At 38.3% G+C, this 20,282-nt stretch overlaps 1 protein-coding gene across 2 annotated transcripts in view; it reads left to right on the forward strand.

The window, feature by feature from the left end:
- commd10 (COMM domain containing 10) overlaps positions 1 to 20,282 on the forward strand; it is an 89,665-nt gene that overhangs the window by 43,413 nt on the left and 25,970 nt on the right. The window contains exon 6 of one of the 2 annotated variants that reach the window (XR_011962422.1): positions 7,176 to 7,292. The exons of the other annotated variant lie outside the window; for it this stretch is intronic. The gene's annotated coding sequence lies outside the window, so the exon portion shown is untranslated. The remainder of the gene's footprint in view (positions 1 to 7,175; positions 7,293 to 20,282) is intronic. 2 annotated transcript variants of the gene reach the window in all.

Consider the following 20,282-nt stretch of genomic DNA (forward strand, 5'->3'; position numbering starts at 1 on the left):
GTAAGCTTCAGAAAGTCATGTGCATGAGAAATCATATCTCGTGAACTTGATTTGAGTTTTTTGAAGAAGCAAAAAAGAGGATTGATGAGGGCAGAGCGGTGGGCATGATCTATATGGACTTCAGTATAGCATTCAACAAGGTTCCCCATGGGAGACTGGTTGGCCAGGTTAGATCTCGTGGAATACAAGGAGAACTAACTGTTTGGATACAGAACTGGCTCATGGGTAGAAGACAGGGTGATGGTGGTGGAGAATTGTTTTACAGGCTGGAGACTTGTGACCAGTGGAGTGCCATAAGGATCGATGCTGCGTCCACTACTTTTCGTCATTTATATAAATGATTTGGATGTGAACATAGGAGGTATATTTACTAAGTTTGCAGATGACACCAGAATTGGAGGTGTAGTGGTCAGCAATGAAGGTTACCTCCGATTATAGCGGGATCTTGATCAGATGGGCCAATGGGCTGCAGAGTGGCAGATGGAGTTTAATTTAGATAAGTGTGAGGTGCTGCATTTTGGAAAAGCAAGTCGGGGCAGGTCTTATACGTATAATGGTAAGATCCTAGCGAGTGTTGTTGAACAAAGAGACCTTAGAGTGCGGGTTCAGAGTTCCTTGAAAGTGGAGTCACAGGTAGATAGGATAGTGAAGAAGGCGTTTGGTATGCTTTCCTTTTATTGGCTAGAGCATTGAGTATAGGAGTTGGGAGGTCATGTTGCGGCTGTACAAGACATCGGTTAGGTCACTGTTGGAATATTGTGTGCATTTCTAGTCTCCTTCCTATCAGAAGGATGTTGGGAAACTTGAATGGGTTCAGAAAAGATTTATAAGGATGTTGCCAAGGTTGGAGGATTTGAGCTATAGGGAGAGGCTGAACAGGCTGGGGCTATTTTCCCTGGAGCGTTGGAGGCTGAGGGGTGACCTTATAGAGGTTTATAAAATCATGAGAGGCATGGGTAGAATAAATAGACTAGGCCTCTTCTCTGGGTTGGGGGAGTCCAGAACTATAGGGCATAGGTTTAGGGTGAGGGGTGGAAGATATGAAAGAGACCCAAGAGGCAACCTTTTTCACACTGAGGGTGGTACATTTATGGAATGAATTGCCACACGGACTGGTGGAGCCTGATACAATTGCAATATTTAAAAGGTACCTAGATGTGTATGTGAATAGGAAGAGTTTGGAGGGATATGGGCCAGGTGCTGGCAAGTGTACCTAGATTAGGTTGGGATGTCTGGGCTGGCATGGGCAAGTTAGACCGAAGGATCTGGTTCTGTGCTGTACATCTCTATGACTCTAAGTCTTAATCTTTTCATGATCACAGAGTATCTTGCTTCAGTTTTATAATTTGTTTGCTTTGGCTTCTGTTACCTTTAACTGAGTGAGGGAAATTGCTCCAAGAAAGAGACCAAATGCTGTACTATTTCTTCAAACCGTGTTCTATCCTCCAGGCTCCATGACAATCCAGTGAAATTTGAACATTATTGGTAGAATGTTATTAAGCCCAACTAACCATAAATGGTGCCCGACTAACCATAAATGGTGAGGTATATTTCTGTAGCCCTAGCATATTGCACTCCATGGATTACTTCTACAACTATTTCTACAACTATCAGCCTGAATATTCTGAGTGGAAAGCACTGTCAGATTACCATCTGTTCACCTTGTTTTAACATTACTAACGAGCTCTGTATATTTAGCTGGGAATTTCAAACCGAGCTCTTTCAGAAATGATGTGTGTACTTGAAATCAAAACTTCCCAAATTCTGTAGGAAAGTAGAAATTCAACTGTGCTGCCTTTTACAACAGTCAGTGTGCCATGCTGAGATTTAAATGTCCAGCGACATGGCTAGACACCATGACAGGTTCTGTAAATATCTGAGATACATGTGGGTTAGGATATTAGGGAAGGGTGACATAGGTAAGTGATTGTGATCTTGTGGCAGACTGGGTGGTGGTTAGGTCAGACTTACCAACACATCCCTTCCATAACTAAGGCGGCAGAGTGGGAGTCAGTGCTGACGCAAGGCGGTATCAAATCTAATCAAATCAGGTTGGAGCTGAGAATGTGTCAATGATCACCTCAAGGGGTTAAAGGGAGATGTAGTTCAGTGAGTGAATGTGTGGGGATATGCAGCTTAATACTTAACCAGAAGTTAGACCAGGTTTTTAGTTGTCTAACTGTTCTTGGGTAACTACGAATTTACAGGAAGTAGAGCACTCCGGATGAAGAGGTTTTTTGGCTTTCGGAATTGGAAGACTTTCCTATCAAAATCTTCACTATCCTTCGCATTTCCAGTGGAGTCTTCTACATCAGGGATTCCAGTGCATAGCTTCTGCCACAGACTGGAATTGTGTTCCAGCTATCAGAATATCCGGTCCATCATCCCTATTCCTAACTACATTCAAGTGGAGCGAGTGAACATAGCATTAACTACTTTTGCATGGATTACAACATGAAATATTTTTGGATATATTTTTCCAATAAAAAGCTGCAATTCACTTAATGTTCACATGCGTCTCAATTAGGATGACTATTTTACCTTTGGAGGTAAAGATCAAAAATGAGGTATCCAAACTTGGCTTCTAACATCTCCATTGTACATTAATTCACAGTAATCCCAACAAAAATAATGATGGATGTGTTCTGTTTCACAAATCTAGTAAAGTGGTAGTTCTAATAAGACAATTAATAACCTGCGGCAAGTTGTGTGCCTATGGTATTTTGTTTTCTTTAAGTTTTTCAGATTTTTAAAAACTACTCACTGGAGTAAAATCACATGGCCAGTGCAATCATTTCGCTGCCAAATCATTTTATGATGTTTTCTAACTTTAAAACTTAATTTAATTAGTAAATGGAATTCAACCATATACAATCTGAGATCAAATATGAATACACAAAGAAGTTATTTCAGTATTTATCTGTCAGCCCTTGGCCTATTGATGACATTCAGAGGAAAAAGTGAATTCCAGCCTGTTCTGGGTTCAACGTTAAAGAAACTATTTTGTGAATGTTTGTGCTGTTAGACTTCTGTTCCCACAGTAATACTGTAAAGTCGATCTTGTCTTTCACAGTGTTGATCAGTGAAGCCTGCATACCAGAAAGGTTAACTGTGGTGTCCCAGCAATAATGAGACTCCTCATTACATTAAGCCTACTTTTTATTTCAGGAAAAATTTAAATTGAGTAGAACTAAACAGGTCAAAGTACAATTGCAATGATTTATTACTGGAAAGTGAAGGAGCCTCTATATTAAGTAATATTGTAAATTTTGATATAACAAAAATCATTGCAATCATTGATTCAACATAACCAATCTTTTTGTTCATTAAACACTTTTTTTTAGATTTGAGAATTCTTGTAACATAGCTGTACAAGTGGCATTAAATTTTGAAGTTAGACTATATTTCCTGTCTTCTATCAGTTAGTTAAACAATGAATTGACTTCATTGTTCCAGTGTTTTCAACAAATTTTAAATGTGGGGAACTGCTCCTTTTGACCAAAATGAATTGCCCCTAACCCACATTCATACAACCAGTTCAAAAAAACAGACTGATATGTTTTGCACCTTTTTAACCTTTACTACTGTAACCTCTGTTTATGAGCCTCAAAAAGTACTTTCCATTAAGGTTCATTGAATTTAATCTTTGTTCTTCCCAGATAGGTCATCACTGAATGAGTGACATTTATTTACAAAGATATTGCTGTTTTATCCACTTTATTTTGCAAACCCAGGTATGCGGTATAATTGGAAAATTGTAACATTTCTTATATGCTGAACTGTATACTTTTAAAAATGACTCTATTAACTCTTATGCGCATCGAGTGTGTGGTGATGGTAAAGCACAGCAGGTCAGGCAGCATCCAAGGAGCAGGAAAATCAACATTTCAAGCAAAAGCCATTCTGAAAATCTGATCAAAGTAACAGTCCCAAAATACTTGAGCAGCTCCTTTTTAGACTTTTGGGATAGGAATACTTTAATTATTATACTGGCTATGCAAAGCCATTTTAATACAAAATAAGTGTTTCTTAAGTACAGCATACTTCTCATGATAAATTCAATTCATTTATTTTATCAATTGTTATACCTTAATTTCTCACTGTTTATTATTACTAATAAAATTCTAAACAATGCAATTTTAAAATAAACTGTAGTTAAACATTTTGCTTGAGCAGTGTATATGCATTTTTAGATTTTTAATACATGCTAACAATGGCCACTTTGATTTGCAAATGCTTATGCAAAATTTTCATTTAAATCTTTCTATACCAATTTTTATTTGACCTATCACAGTCTTATGCAGTACAAAACACTGGTCTGATAAAATACACAAATAGTCTTGCATTAAAATTGTATTGTTTAGGATTTTATTACTAACAATAAACAGTGAGGAATGAAGGTATAAGAAGTGATAAAATAATTTAAATGAATTGAATTTAACATGGGAAGTATGCTGTAGTTAGGAGACACTTCTATTTTTTGTTTAAAATGCAGGGCTTTGCATTACCAGTATAGTAATTAAAGTTTCCTATCCCAAAAATCTAAAAGGACTGCTGAAGTATTTTGGGACTGTTAGTTTGATCAGATTTTCAGAATTTTTGAATTAGCAGTGTACTTTGCTTAAATTGGAAGTACAGTATGGAAATGCAACTCTGGTTGGTTGATAGTTCACTAGTTGTGGTATTGTCCATAGGTCATATGAGGTTGAGCTAGATATTAAATCCAGTAGTTTATTGGTGATGCAACCCAAGTTAGCAATATTATGTGTGCGTACTGTGCTGCAAAATTTAAATTTAGTTGGGTTGATTTAACCAATTTAAAGCCTAAGTCTTGAGAACTTTACAAACAAAAGGAACAGACTGAAAATCCACTACAGTCTAGTACATATTCTTTCTCCCCTTCCTGTTTCTACTGCTTCCCCACTTTCATATAACCTGATTACTTTTTAAAACCTTATAAGTGGAATGTTTTTTTTCTCATTCTACTTGAGGCGAACAAAATTACTCTGTTGGCTTGCACTCAACATGAAATAAGAGTGAACCTCAGTTAAATGTGCAACATTCTTGTGCACCCTGTTCATAAACCTACACTACTATTTGACTGCAAGTTGTTAAGTCTCTTGGCTTTTCCCATCTTGAAAATGAAGCCCCACTGATGTCAGGCACTTCAACATGCTTATTATCTGTTATTTGTAAATTAGTCCAACAAGTAGTCCTGGTTTTTAAAAAAAAGTGCTTTCTAATTAGGATTCTCAAAGTGTGCTGTGATTGCTTCAGCAGTGATTCATGATTCCATGTAAATCTGTGTCTAAATCATGTGCTCTTCTGCTGACGTTTGGTTGATTAGGACTGTGGAGTGGCCAATAACTTTTTGAAACTTTCTCATTCAGAAGGCAGACCAGGATAAATTTAATTTCCAAACCCCTCATGTCAACACCTTCTGAGTGGGATTTAAGTTTAATGCTCAAGCATTTTTAGGCGTCATGACTTCAGTTGCAAGTCATGGTTCAGTCTTGGTTTTATCATTTACCTTCATGAGTTTTCTTTTGAATTTCAAATTCAATTTGCTGTCTTCTCTGTCAAAAGTTGTTATTGGGTTGTGGTTCTGTGTAAAACCGTTCTTTTGATACCTCAGGTTCTGATCAATAATACTCTAAGCATTTTGACTTTGGAGGACACCACAGTTGAATGCAATCTTGTCCCTATCCAGTGACTTTTGAAAAAGTAGAACTGGAGCTTAATCAGGAAACAGATTTTACTTTTATTCCTTACACCAACATAGGACAGATCATGTGCTGGAGTGTTCCAACTGCTGAACTAGAATAAGCTGACCAAATAGCGCATACACAGCTGCTTCCAGAGAAAATCTTTTATAAAAATGACCGTTCAATTACAGAAGCACTACAGGCCATCTTCTAATAGAAAAGAATGCAAGAAATTTTATATGTCTTGGAAGTGAACTTATTGTCAGTACACTATAATAACCTGCATGTCGATGCACTAGATAAAAGGTTTGTTTCACTTAGTGGTTCAGGTCCACTATTCAACACAGGTGTGTGAATAATACTGAAGATAGGGTGTGGTCCATAGCCCAAGGCATCCTATTTTAACAGGAGTGTTGAGTTGCACATCTAACCTGTTTAAAACCTTCAGGCAGGTTTTTTTTTTGGAAATAGATGGTGGGAACACTGTAGCTGTGCAAAAAAATTACCAGAAAGCAAAAGCTATTCTGGGCATTGTATTTTTTAAATTTTGTCTTTCAAGTCACATTCTGCATTATTTCTGAATTTGTTGATATTTAAGAATGATTATTGATTACAAAATTTGCAAATGTCTCACCTTTGTGATCTACAGGAACATACAGCAACTTGCTCAGAACTGTATGATACCTCAAAGGTTTCAGTTGTCACTGAAAAGTGTCATAGACCTCATCTTTAAAACTAAAAATATGAAGTGAATACATTGCACAAATACCAAACATGCCAATTTGAATTTTTACTGTCATTTATCTGATTACTTAGAGACTAAAGTAAAAAGGGATTGATGCTGTTCGAAATCTTTTATAAAGTGATCCGAGATTTGTCAGAAAATTCAGTCATGTTGGCATCGCAGCTGAACCCAATCTGATCTCAACTAATCTATGTTCACTTAAGGGCTGTCTCAGTACCGTGGTAATGTCTCTGCCTCTGAGCCAGGAGGCCTGAATTCATGTCCCTCCTCCTCCTCCAAAGGTGTGTAATAATGTATCTGCACAAGTTGATTAGAAAATATGTGTGCACTTATCTGCAGGGGCCCTAAAAGTATATTTTTACAAAAAAGGAGCAAAAATTGTCTATTTTGTCCCTCAAATCAGCTCTGCTGTTCAATATCATCATGGCTGATCTATCTCAAGTACACTTTCCCACCCTAATTCCCTTATCCTTTGATTGCATTAATGTCTAAAAGTCTGTGGATCTCCGCCTTAAATCTGTGTGCAATAATTCCCAATGTCTAGGAAGAGATTTCCAAAAGTTCAGAACAATCTGACTTATCCCAGTGCTCAATGACCAAATCATTTTCCTTACCAACTTTTCCTAGTCTCTTATTAAAAAAATTCTGCATTTGTTTCATTACAACCAAAATGTACATGTTCACCTTGGTTCGCATTAATTTCATCTACTTTCTTTTTCACTTAGTTAATGGCCTGGATTTTCATCCTCTGAAGGTAGTTGGTGTCAGAAAAATTCCCTACTTTGCACACACACCTTGGGGAGGGAAAAAGTAGCTCAAAAGTCACATTCTTCATAACCGAGGTGAGTGCAGACTACAATCTGGCTAACAGGCCCAAAGAATTGGCAAGCATTCACAGGCTGCCGGTACCAAAGATGGTTGATTAAGAGGAGCAGCTCAGTGCTATGGAGCTTGGTCTGAGTCATTGTGAGAAAAGTAAGGCCTGCGTTGCATGCATCTTATGCCCTTCACCTACCCCTCTGCCAAACAGTGCCACTTTCATGCGCATTTAACCATTATGCAATGTATAGAAACCAGTAACCCTATAGTGAAAATAGAATATCAAATTTTTTTTTTAAACTCTCATGTCTTTAATTTAGTCTTCCATTTTCTTTTTAAAAAACAACTTTCTGGGCTCTCAGTCAAGCCACTTCATGCATTTTTTGGCTTGGCTTCTGGAAATCCATTTGTCTGTTGAAACAACTGAGTCCGAGGCCATGGGAGTTTGGTGAAGGGTCATAATTTGGAGTGGGACTTGAGGGAGACCTTTTTGAACAATTTCATTAAGCAGCCTGTGGTTCACAATACCTGTGTGGTGCTGTGAACCACAACTCTACACAGAGATGGTCTGACTCCAGGAACATTCCAGATGACGAAACATGAATGTCTCTACAATGGACATAGCCAAGTCTGAAATGCAGGGGGTAGGTCTGTGAATGAATTAGCCAGTGCACTTAAACGCTTTTGAAAGTCTGAAACCCAGGAATGTAATCAGGAATCCCAAAATCAGGAACCACCCAACAGTTTACAGGGCACCCAAGTCATTCTGACTTAGTACGAATGCAGGGCAATCTGTCTCCTCTCAGCTGTTTCGTGCCATCCTCTTGGCTTACTTTGCTATTTAGGAGAAAGTGAGGACTGCAGATGCTGGAGATCAGAGCTGAAAATGTGTTGCTGGAAAAGCGCAGCAGGTCAAGCAGCATCCAAGGAGCAGGAGAATCAACGTTTCGGGCATAAGCCCTTCTTCAGGAATCTGCCTGACCTGCGCTTTTTACTTTGCTGACAATACCATGCTAAATAGCAAAGTTAAATGCCATATTCTTGGTTTCCTCAAGTAATTCAATTGGGAAGAGTCGTCATGCTGTACTCAAAACTTCAACTCTGTTTCTGTCTGCGTAGATACTGCCAAATCTGCTGACTTTCTCTGACATAGAATTTTGTTTCAGATTTGTAGCATCCACAGCATGCAGTATTTTCCTTTTATCCCCCCTCCAACTCATTGGGTCAGTACATTGCAATCCCCAATAGTTTTATTTCTCTTCCCTAAGCCAATGAATCAAGACCGTTTGTTACCGTTGAAATTCCTGAATCAGCTGAGGTCAATGTTGCTGTTTAATTATCCACAAAACCTTTGGATCTTAACCTGATGTTCAAAAGCTAAAACTTGTGATGAACAACACTAGATAGCATTTGTGAACAGAAAGACTGGGTGAGTTTTCCTTTAACCGCAGGACGTTTTTCAGTTTCAAAATTATTTCAATTTTGTTCAAGAAAACTTGCCACATTTACAATCTAATCAACATTAAACTTGGCAGAAAATAAGATGCTTACAACTAATGATAGTAATCATAAATAGGTCATTAGTATTTATGTTAAATTGTTAGCTGATTGGTAGCATGAACTTGTACTTTCAGCTTAAACTACATAGTAAACCATATGGTGAGACCAAGTGAAATGCTCCCTTGTGAAGTTTGAAATTTAAATTTAGCAAATTTTTTTTGAGAAATTACCTTTTTTTATTATTTGATTCAGTAGTGCTTCCAGTGTGTCTTTTCTGCATACAGTGTATCCTGGGAAGTCTGCTCTGAAACTGGAATATTTATGCCAATGTGCCCTTGTAGATCAAGGAACTTGTAAAGGAGGTGTTCATCACTTTGCTCTGCTTTGAAAAAAATAATTGCTGTGCAGCGTTATGAGGAAGCAGATGCAAATTTTGTATTTTAAATCCCTCACTTAAAAAGATAGTGTTGACACCTGCTATTAGTATCTGCAAATTTATGGTTTAGGGAGTTGAAGGATAGTGCATGCTCACATCCTGCAGATGTAGTGGTACACTTATTTTTATAGTTCATTTGTTTATGTTTCTATCATGCTGTCATCCAGTGATGAAGAGTTCATTCTGGAATACATTGCAGTAGCATCAGCAGTACAGCACTTCAATAGTCCAATGAGCTTACTTTTAATTTTGTAGGCCTGGCATAAGCATTCATGGCCTAATGTGGGCTGAGAGAATACCCAGGTAATGGTTACACCTAATGCAAGAATCTTTCGCTTTGTCATTCTACTTTGAAAGAGCAATGCTGTGCCAATCTTTTTGATGTCACTATTCCCATTATTTGCATTTTCAGTGGCACTGTTGTGTACTAAGCATCCAGTGGCAGGTAGAAGATGCACATAAATGAATCACTGTTATTGCTGGAACATAGTAAATTGCCAAGAGTAGCTAACAGCAGGAGTAGTATATGAACAGTTAGTTGAAATTTTACAATACAAAAGTGCCTAAAAATATCATTCCTTTACAAATAATAAATGTGGGTGTTAGTTCTTTGGAGCAAATTGACTCGAGACCAACAAATATGTAAACACCTAACTTTAATTAACAACAGAACATGTAATTCCATACAGACAGCTTTAGAAAAATGATTTTATATTCTGGGTACAAGATTTAGTGTTTTGATTTGGAATTTCCACCTCTGAGGCAGCAGCAACAAATGTTCAACCTTGATGAATTTTTAACAAAAACTTAGACAAATAGAAAGAAAAATAAGTGAAATTGGAACTTAAAGGACCAGATTGCCATATGTGAGGCACCCCTGATGCATGTAAAACTGCTGCTTGTCAGTGGTGTGTGACTGTTCTGGTCTCCATTGTAATATATCACGTCGTTGGCCTCCATTTTAACACCACCACCACCCCCCTCCCCACTCAGAATATTTCTGTCAGCTACTGATGTAAGTGACAACTCCCAGGTAGATTCAAAAGTCCTAATGTAACTTGTCCTGCTTTTGCACTGGTTATTTTCTGTGTTCATTAGTTTGTTGGTATTGATTAATTGAACATTTGACAATCATGAAACTCTTTCAGGTCAGGCATGGCATGGATGATCATTGAAAGAACTTAGCAATAACAGTGGTCTTTTTAACCCCTTGAACTCAGAGGCATTCCATTTGAACATGCTAGAGCAATTCCCCATGCAGGCACCTTTATTCCCTGACCTCTAATAATTTGGCCAACAAAAATCTGTTAGCATTTAAAGCTCCAGTTGACCTTGTATCTGTAGCCTCTGAGGGAGTGTCTTGCAGTTACACAAATGCAAGTTAGACCCTACTGAGATCTGGATGCTACACCTTGAGAAGGATGTTTTGGTCCTGGGGGAGTTTATCGCAGGTTTAGAAAGATTAAATGGGATTTCAGGGGTTAAATTATGAGGAGAGATTAGACAAATCAGGCCTTTATTCTCTAGAGTTTAGAAGCTATCTAATAATGGTTTTCAGGATATTAACAGGAAAGGCTGGGTAGATTAAGATAAACAATTTCTACTGGTTGAAGATCCTAGAATTGGGTGTAAGAATTATTGTAAGAATAAATTTTATTGTGAGACTAACTTTTATTAAGCAAGAGTATCTAGGGAATGGTGGCCCAAGACTGGGATGTGGAGTTGGGCCAGAGATCAGCTGCTATTTTGCTGAATGGCAGAGCAAGTTTGACAGGCTGAATGGCCTACTCCTGTTCCTATCTTCCTAGCTTTGATCCTTCATCAGAGTTAAAGAACTGTACAACCTCCTAGCTCAGAAGGATACTATCATGCCTGTTCTGTCTTTGAACAAAGCATCTGATTAGTTTTACACTCTTCAGCGTTTTTCGTTTACCCAAGTTATTATCATGTATGACAAAAAACTAAAGATCCAGTGCAGACCCTAGACATTCACCATTTGCCATATTTCCAGTAATTCACTTCCCAATGAATTACTGAAGTGTCACAAGGTTACCTCTAATTCCATACTCTTTCTTCTACTATTTTGTGTGGAACATATCAAATCCTTTGAGAATCCACATAGACAGCCTGAGTTGCCACTCCATTCATCTATCACATTAGTAATCGAATCAAAAATGTCACTAAAGTTAGTTGGGCATGAGCTACCTTTGATAGATTCATGTTGACCATCTTTGATCAACTTCTCGGTTCTAACTGCTCAGTTTGTCTCTGAGCTCCGATGCCTTACCAGAATTGAACCTTTCATTACTTCCTATTTTTCCTTTACACTGCAGATGATAAGACAATATTTTTTAGCTTTAATCTCAGATGGACGCACATTGCTGCAATTTTAATGTTTCCATACTCATTATCTCTTTTTGAGAAGTATGGTATTTTGCTCTAAGCCTGCATTAAGAACAACTGAGAGGTTGTGTCCCTTTATTCCTGACTCAAAACTATAGCATTTGCTTTGTTACAATGTTAAAGAATCTGAATCTATATTTTAAAATGTGACACTGTACCATGAACCTTTCATATCTATAGATGGCTAAATTTTGACCTCTGCTCTTTGTAATATCCCAAATATTCCAGGCTGCTAGTCTCTGTGAATTGTCCAAAGGGATCTCGGTGAATTCTCAGTTGATTAATATTACGTTTTGTTCCATTGTTGCCCATTGTACATACTTGCCTTCACAACAACTTTCATTTGCTTTAGTACATTAAGTGCTTTGTATCACAAGAACCACTACTAAGCATAATTTACATCGAACCAAGTCGGGAATTAATAAGCCAGGTCACTAAAGGTTTGATCAGTGGTAGGTTTTATAGTTCATCCCAAAGGAGGTAAGAAGGAAGAAGGTGGCAGATCTAGACTTGACTTCTTGGTGACTGAAGTTATTATTAGTGAAATGATGAAATAAGGAATGCTCAATTGGCCAGAATTGAAGGAGTGCAAAGGAGATTGTAGGGTTGAAGGGGATTACAAAACTATTAACATTTGAAATGGGAGTAGATGTAAATTGTTGGCCTCTCAAGCCTGCTCCACAATTCAATATGGTTCTGGTTGATCTGTTTGTATTTCAAATTCTGCATTCCCATCTACCCTCAATAACCCAGGAAACTCCTGCCTAACAAGAATGTATCCACCTGTCTTTAAAACTATTCAATGATCCCTCCTTCACTACCTTCTGAGGCAGTGTTCCAAAGTCTTATAACCCTCCTGAGGAAAAAAAGTTCTATTTAGCTCTGACCTGAAAAGACAACCAGGAGCAAGTGAGGACTGCAAATAGAGTCACAGATGTACAGCACGGAAACAGACCCCTTGGTCCAACCCGTCCATGCCGACCAGATAACCCAATCCAATATGGTCCCACCTGCCAGCACCCGGCGTATGTCCTTCCAAACCCTTTCTATTCGTATACCCATCCAAATGCCTCTTAAATGTTGTAATTGTAGATCAGAGTCAAAAAGTGTGCCGCTGGAAAAAGCGCAACCAGTTAGGCATTGAACCAAGGATCAGTAAACATTCCTGATAAAGGGCTTATGCTCAAAATGTCGACTGTCCTGTTCCTTGGATGCTGCCTGACTGACTGTTTGTCTAGTGCCACACGTTTTGACTCTGAAAACACAGCCCCCCTATTTTCAGAGTGCCCTGTGTTCTGCACTGACCCATGATAAACATACATGCATGCCCACCTTGTCAAGTTGATTCAGAATCACATACACTTCAATCAAGTCACCCTTTGTGTTCTAAACCCCCAGTAGAAATAAGTCCAGCCTGCCAACCTAGCCACCTAAACTAACCACCTCATTCCAGCTATCAATCTAGTAAACCACCTTTGAACTGCTTCCAACGCATTGCCATCCTTTCTTAAATAAGGAGACAAAAACTGCACACTGTATTGAAGATGTGGTTTCGCTCTTACCAGTTCCTCTTAGAAAAAGGAATAGCATCCCATTAGTGTTTTTGACTGCGCACTGCACCTGCATCCTAATGTTTAGTGTTTCGTGCATCAGTATACTCTGGTTCCTCCGCACCTCAAATTCCGCAGTTATTCTCCATTTATGTGGAGGTGCCAATGTTGGACTGGGGTGGACAAAATTGAAAATCTCAACACCAACTGGTGTAGCGAGACCAGCAGGTTTATTTGGAAGTGCAAGCTTTCAGGGTGCTGCTTCTTAGTCAGGTAGCTAATGAGGTAGGGTCATAGGATATAGAATTTATAGTAAAATATCAAAGTGTCATACAACTGATGCAATGTATTGAATAAACCTAGATTGCTGTTAAGTCTTTAATCACTTAGAATGGGTTGCAGGTTTCAGTTTATTAATATGTAAATTCCAGAACACTTTTCAAGTCACATACCCAAGATAACTTAAAGTTTCATAAAATAAAGTGACAGCTCAGCTCAGACAATGCATTAAAGGTGTGAGGTTAGAATCAAACTGTATTCCAAACTTGAGTCAGACTGGTTCTATTTCTGAAGTAGGAATTTATAAAATGTCACATGGGCTGACTGCCTATAGATTATATTTTGTTCAAAAAACACAATGTATCTGCAAATGCAAATTCACTCCTTTAGGGGTGTGTGTGTGTGTGTGAGAAATTGTATGTGCACTTGGTGTGTGTGCGAGTGTGACAGAGTATATGCCTGTGAGAGAGGGTTTGTGCAAGAGTGAGTGGCTAGTGTAGTGCAGTCACCTGTAGTGTGACATGAACCCAAGATCCAGTTTGAGGCCATCCTCATGGGTACTGAACTTGGCTATCAGCCTCAACTTGGCAACTCTACGTTGTTGCTTATTCCGAAGTCTACCTTTAGATGACGGTCACCCAAAGATCCAAGGCCAAATATCCTTGAATGCTGAAGTGTTCACCAGCTGGGAGGGAACATCCCTGAATGGGTGACTGTTGCGCATGATGTGACTTAGTGTTCTGGGATTTACATATTAATGAATCAAAACCTGCAACCCATTCTAAGTGATTAAAAACTTAACCGCAATCTAGGTTGTTCAATACGTTGCATCAGTTGTATGATACTTTGATATTTTACTACAAATTCTGTGTCCTATGATCCTGCCCCACTAGTTGCCTGACAAAAGAGCAGCCCTTCAAAAACTTCCAAAAACTTGGACTACAACCTGGTGTTGTGATTTTTAACATTCACCATTTAATTCATTCTCTGTTTTCTGTCAGGGAGGGACAAGGCAGTGATTTAAAAACAGGGATGAGCAATTTGAAGTTGAGGCGTTGCTTGATCATGAAGCAGTGTAATTCAACTGAGAAATATAAATGTGTGGACATTACCTACTACTAGTTAAGATCGAGCAACAGAGTTGAAATTACCTCAAATTTTTTGAGAGTAGCTTGTGGCAGGCTGGTGAAACGTGTGTTGCATTAATCAAGAGTAGAGTATTTCAGCAGCAACTGAGAAGAAATTGAAGTTGGACAATTTTACTGAACGGAAAATGGGTGATCATAATGATGTGGATGTGTACTTGGAAGCTGGTTTTGAGATCAAGTGCAACAACAAGGTTGCAAACTATCTAATTCAGCCTCTCTAACTTGCCAGAAAAAGGATGGAGGCAACATTAAGCTAGCAGATTTTTTTTTAGGGGGAATCACAGACAATGGTTTCTATCTTCACAATTAAAGCTAAATATTAGACTGACTGTTTAAAGCACAGAAATGGACTTTATTACCCATTGTATTGATGCAGGCTCTCTGAAAACAGTCTTACTACCCACCCTGCACTTTTCTTAGTCGTACATTGAAAGATATACAGCACTCAAACAGACACTTGGTCCAGCTCATCCCTACAGACCAGATATCTTGTATAAATCTAGTTCTATTTGCCAGCATTTGGGTTCATATCCCTCTAAAGCTTTACTATTCATACATCCATCCAGATGCCTTTTTAAATATTGGAATCATAGTCGTAGAGATGTACAGCATGGCAACAGACCCTTTGGTCCAGCCCGTCTGTGCCGACCAGATATCCCAACCTAATCTAGTCTCACCTGCCAGTACCTGGCCCATATCCTTCCAAACCCTTTCTATTCATATACCCATCCAAATCCCTCTTAAATGTTGCACTTGTACCAGCCTCCACCACATCCTCTGGCAGCACATTCCATACACATACCACCCTTTGTGTGAAAAGGTTGTCCCTTAGGTCTCTTTTATATCTTTCCCCTCTCGCCTTAAACCTATGCCCTCTAGTTCTGGATTCCCTGACCCCAGGGAAAGGACTTTGTCTATTTATCCTATCTATGCCCCTCATAATTTTGTAAACCTCTATAAGGTCACCCCTCAGCCTCCGACGCTCCAGGGAAAACAGCCCCAGCCTGTTCAGCCTCTCCTTTGTAGCTCAGATCCTCCACCCCTGGCAAATGTATCAACTTCCACCACTACTTCTGGCAGCTCATTCCATATATGCATCACATCTGTGAAAAAGTTGCAACTTAAAACCATTTTAAATCTTTCCCTTAAACCTGTGCCTTCTAATTTTGGACTCCCCCATCCCAGGGAAAAGATCTTGTGTATTTACTCTATCCATGACCCTCCTGATTTAAAAACCTTTATAAGGTTACCCTCAGCCTCTGACACTCCAGGGAAACAGCCCCAGTCTATTCAGCCTCTCCCTATAGCTCAAAGCTTCCAACCCTGGCAACATTATCGTAAATCTTTTCTGATCCCTTTCAAGTTTCACCACATCCTTCCTATAGGAGGGAGACCAGAATTGCACACAGTACTCCAAATGTCCTGACAATGTCCTGTACAGCAACAACATGTCCTCCCAACTTCTATACTCAGTGCGCAGACCAATAAAGGCCAGATTGCCAAAAGTTGACGTGGCCTCAATCTGTTGGTAAGAGCTACAAGATGGTGAATGAGCTTTTTCTTAAGAGAAATCCTGCTGTATGATACAATAGTAGTTAAATGCAGCTGAATTAACAAAGTAGAATTAATGCAAAGGTGATGTAACAGGGTATGAGAAGTTATGTTGTTTTGATTCATTTTCCTTAAATTCAATGCTTTGCCCTGTCCATCTTAACATATCAGTTGAGAATCTAAAGGAACAGATGCAATTCCATATACCACAATTCTATGCTGTACATATAGAAGCGAAGAATTCTGGGCTACAAGATAAAAGCTTTATTTGAAAGCTGCTATTTTTCTTAATTTTCCTGCACATAAAGTGGTTTTCATTGATATGTTATCTCTGCATAGTGTATTGGAATCTTGATTTTCAGGAGAACAGATGGCTTTAGCAATTATTGGCACTGGTTATGTAAACTTTTGTGTGCAATTAAATTTAATCAAATCTTCTTATTTAATGGTTGAAAGATTGTACAAATGGTTTAAAATTCTGCCAGGAACCTCGGGCTTTGGAGTTAGTCTTGATGTATCAAATGTAATAACAACAGAAATATTGTTACAAGCACATTGTGAATGTAATGATGTTGAGCACCAGCAGGCAGCAAGGTGATAAAGAGCTTTCAACTGTTAAAATCATTGCCTTAACACTTCTAAAGATGGCTTTACAGACTTCAATTATGTTGAAATTTCAAAAGTTCAACAATCATAATATAATCTGTAGCCTGAAGGGCATCACATTATTCTCATTATATTTCACCTTAATCATATGTTTATCCCTTTTTTCTCTCTGTTTTATATTGTGGATAGACCCAGTAGAGCACTGTATGGACTTGTTTTGAGCTCTTATGATGTAAGAAATGGTCATTCTTCAGAAATGTTTAGACTTGTAGTAATGAATAAAAACAGGTGCAGCTGTGTAAAGCAAAACATAGTTTCCAGGTGTAAACTTGTGTTCTCCCCATGGTCACTTTAGTGATGGTGGACGAGAAGGTTTAATCAGATGGAGGATGGCTGGTGGGGAACCACACCACCTTCCTTCCTTCCTCTATCTTGATCAAGTTTTTTGGTGAGAAGGCCAATGGACAGTGTGTTCTGCCCTGTCACTAATTAATTGCCATTCAAAGTACCTCCTCCTGCTGTTATTAACTCTCTCTGGTTGGCCTGGGGTTTACTCTGTACTGCACATACCTGCAAAACCTGGCGTATTTGTTTACTAGTTTATATGCAATGAAGCAGGAATGCCTTTTCCAAAGACTTGAAAGTGGAGGGCCCATTGAGAGGCATCCTCCAGTTATTGCTCCTCACCTCAGCATTTTGCTTGCATTGCAAGAGTGACTGCACCTCAAAATTACTTCATTATCTATGAATTTCTTTTGATGCATCTGTATGTCTTGATAAGTGCAATTGAGAACTTTGAAAATATTTTTTGTTATAAATATATCATTAACTAAGTTGAAGAAATGCTGCTTGAGCATTTTTAAAAGTATTCTTTTGCTAAAGGCAAGAGCCTGCTGGACCTAGTTAAAAAAATAACCTCCTTGCCCTTCATTCACTTCACTTGCCAGGATTGCAATTCTGCAGTAATGTTTACTGATCTTGCTGTGCCTTTTGGGTCATAAATGAGTAAACAATCAAATGGACTTCAAGAATGTTTAGTTAATCATCTAAAAGGAGTTATCTTCTCTTAACTTAATCAGGTAAGTGAGTGTGTATGTAAAGTTAGCTCCAAAGACCTTAGTCATTCCCTCTCCCTGTCTCTCTATTCTGTCATCATTTATGACACATCCCATTTTTACTAGCTAGGGAAGGAAATGGGCTATAAGTAATACAGGCAAGAACCACAAATGCACAGACCCAATAGAGATTAGTGTCAGGTTTGAATATCATTTTTATGGTTTCAGAAGCTCCCATAATGTGGGAGCAATTTAGTTTATGGAGTAGATATAAATGTTTGAAGAATGAATAAAGTGTAAGTATCATGATCTAAAGTTATTTAAATTCCTAGCCCTCTAAACCTGCTGTAGCTTGGGAAAAAAAGTATTGTCACTTGTTCCTACAGTTTCAGTAACTAAGTTTTTGGAAGACCTGTTATTGTAGCAAAAACCATTATGAATCAGTGGCTGAGTTTCAGTAGCTTTTGTATTGCTTAGTGTTAAGTTCACATTTTGACAATTTTAAATGGATTCTTAAAAGCTTAGCTCTCTTTGTAATTATTGAATAAAAGTTGTTTATCTCTTTGACAGATTGACCATTTGAGGGAATTTAAAATTTTGAATGTGTTTCATAAGTGAGTTTGTTTTCTGCATTGTGTGTATTAACCCATTAGGTTGTGACATAATTAATTCTTTTCGCCTCCATATGGGTCCTCTTGTCTAACCAACGTAGATACTGAGTAGGCAACTACGGAAATGCTGTGGGGATATAAGGCATTAGAGGGCCTTGAGAGCATGAGGGGATAGAAGGATGGGTGGGGAACCTTGATATTTTATGGAGGGCATCTAACCACCCTGTCTCTACACTTGTTTGCATCCATGGCTGTAGTGCATCAGGATCAGCATGTCTACCTCAATCCCATGAGATGTTGCCTTTCATAAGGCGGACTTGTCAAATTGGAAAGTTTTCCAACTTGAGCTGCTGCTTCAATAGCTAAAATCTGGCTCTTAGTTCTCCTTAGCAGGCAGGAGGAGGAGGAAAGAAAATAGTCTTTTTTTGTGTGGAATGCAAATATTGCAGTAAATATTACCTGGCTGTTTAGGATTTTAAAATATAAGGATCATTATACTTGAACGTTTTGAGAGCTGTAATGAAATTGGTTAGTAATTCTCATTGTTCAAAAGAGAAATATCTGCTTTAAAATGTGCTGTTCAAGGGAGAAGCTTCCTCTTAAGGTGGTTGTCTTTCAGTAGGTATTTGTGAGCAATTCATTGCATGTGGTCCAGAGGCTATTTTCTTATTAAAATAAACTAAGTAATACTTTAGTATGCAGCAGATTGTTATTTTGGCAGAATTGCACCATTTATTTGTTCTGTACTTTTATAAGTTTAGATTTAACTTTTAAGTGAATACAGAAGTAGTATACATGAACATTTTGGTATTAGGCCATCAGGATTGGAGTCTCGTATTCACGTTGAATTTATAAAAGTCAAAAATATATAGATGTTCTTGTTGTTGGAGTGAGGCAGACCTGTTTGAACAAATACTGCTTTTAGTAGTGCTGGATGAATATGCTGATAATCTATCTAGTATCTAATTGTAAGAGACATTAAAACCTACATTTAAATCTACTTGGCAGCAAACTAGTTGTTAGACCACACACTGTTTTCAATTCAAGATCTTTTGTCATGAATAAAGCTGGAGGTTTGTTCATGGGGCCAACCCACAAAACTAGCTTTCAAGAGCATAAACCCCTTTGGTGTGGATTAACTAGTAAACCATAATTTCTTTCATGGCCTCTTTCATCTCTCTCTCTCCCTCCCTCTCTCTCTCTCTCTCCCTCTCTCTCTCTCTCTCTCTCTCTCTCTCTCTCTCTCTCTTCCCGCGCCCCCCCCCCATTGTAATTAACTTTAATTGAGCTTTTATTTTTTTAACCCTTCAATGCTTATATTAAGTATACAGGTTGCCTATGTATTCAGCATAGTGATGGATACTTTTTCATACTATAATTCAGATTTATTTTGCAAGATTTATTCCTTGGACTTGTTTCCCTTGGTTCCATTTCTTTATCGATTATCATAGATAAGATTCACGATTAGGGTAGTGACCACAAAGACCAACTTGTGACCTGTAACCTAAAATGGTTCTCTTTGTTTTTTCCTTAATTTCACTCCATGTTTTCTACCCTTTCCAGAAAGTAGTACTTGGGAGCAATTCAACAATGCTTCAGACCTCTGTTGCCTAGCTGAAGTAATCATTATTGTGTAATTCTGAATCACAATGGCAATAAATCAAGGTTCATCTCTAGGTACTACTTATGACTGATTATCAAACTAAAGTTGCTATTAAATGATACAGTTGACTGGAAGCTTGGTAGGTAGGTTCTCAGAAGAGAGCACTGATGAGTTTTATGGAGAGAATGTCAGCTTGGAGCCTCTGCAGATCAAGGTTTAGCTGCCATTGATGAAGTGATTAAAACAATAAGTAGTAAGCAGATGTTTGGCT

The sequence above is a fragment of the Chiloscyllium punctatum genome, chromosome 2 (assembly GCF_047496795.1).
Source record: "Chiloscyllium punctatum isolate Juve2018m chromosome 2, sChiPun1.3, whole genome shotgun sequence".
NCBI lineage: Eukaryota > Metazoa > Chordata > Chondrichthyes > Orectolobiformes > Hemiscylliidae > Chiloscyllium > Chiloscyllium punctatum.